Raw genomic sequence first — 906 nt, forward strand, 5'->3', positions numbered from 1 at the left:
TTCCGCTCCTTTAGAGCTCCGATGTTATTTACAACATCCGACGAAGAACTGCTACCCGCAGTCTTCGTCCAGTGGATCATGTGCCACTCCACGCGCATCTGAAGGGCCGTTCCTAAGCTGCCTCGGACTCTGTCCGACCTTGTCACGCATGACATGCAGCGACTGCATCGAAACTTGAGCAGAGGTTTAGATGCCACTTCACGTGCATCACGTGGGCCTCGCCATCGGTGCCTCATCCCTTGGCCGACCATGTCACGCATGACATGCAGTGACTGCTCCGAAACTTGATCAGCGCTCAGTGGGCTACGTGCCACTCCACGATCAGCCCACGAGCCACGCTCGGGACTACTGTCCGGTACACCGTTGGTGTCTACCAACTCGGACATTTCAATGTCCAGCACATTGGCCGTCTCGGACCAGTGCTCTCGCCAATAGCGCTTTTGTCTCCTAGCAGAGGTGTGTTCATGACTCGCCAAAGCTTCGAGACGTGCGCGTAGGTCCCACGGTCTTTGACCTTCGATCATTCCATGGCTCATGATGTTCCAACCATACCATTCCTAGGACAAGATCATACTTTGTACCAAGTCTAAAACTAGACAGCGTTCCACGCTATCAAAGTCAAGGAAGTTGACTCCGAGGTCCACAGTGACCTCGGGCCCGTGCCACGTGTCCCCGTCGCTATGCGAACAGTGACGATCTCACCCAACCGCGCTTTCAGCACCTCAGCATACAGCTGACTTTCTTCCATCGTGGAGCGTCGAGCATTATTGCCCGACGCCCCGGAATCGATGAGGATCCCCCATGGCTTCTCGAAGCCCTTTACGGTCGCCTCCACGACTAGCAAGCCCGGCTTGCATACACGTTTCGTGTTCAAGAGCACGGAGATCTTCGGGGCTGGGCCCTGTT

This window comes from Plasmopara halstedii, assembly GCF_900000015.1.
Source record: "Plasmopara halstedii genome assembly, contig: Scaffold_671, whole genome shotgun sequence".
NCBI lineage: Eukaryota > Oomycota > Peronosporomycetes > Peronosporales > Peronosporaceae > Plasmopara > Plasmopara halstedii.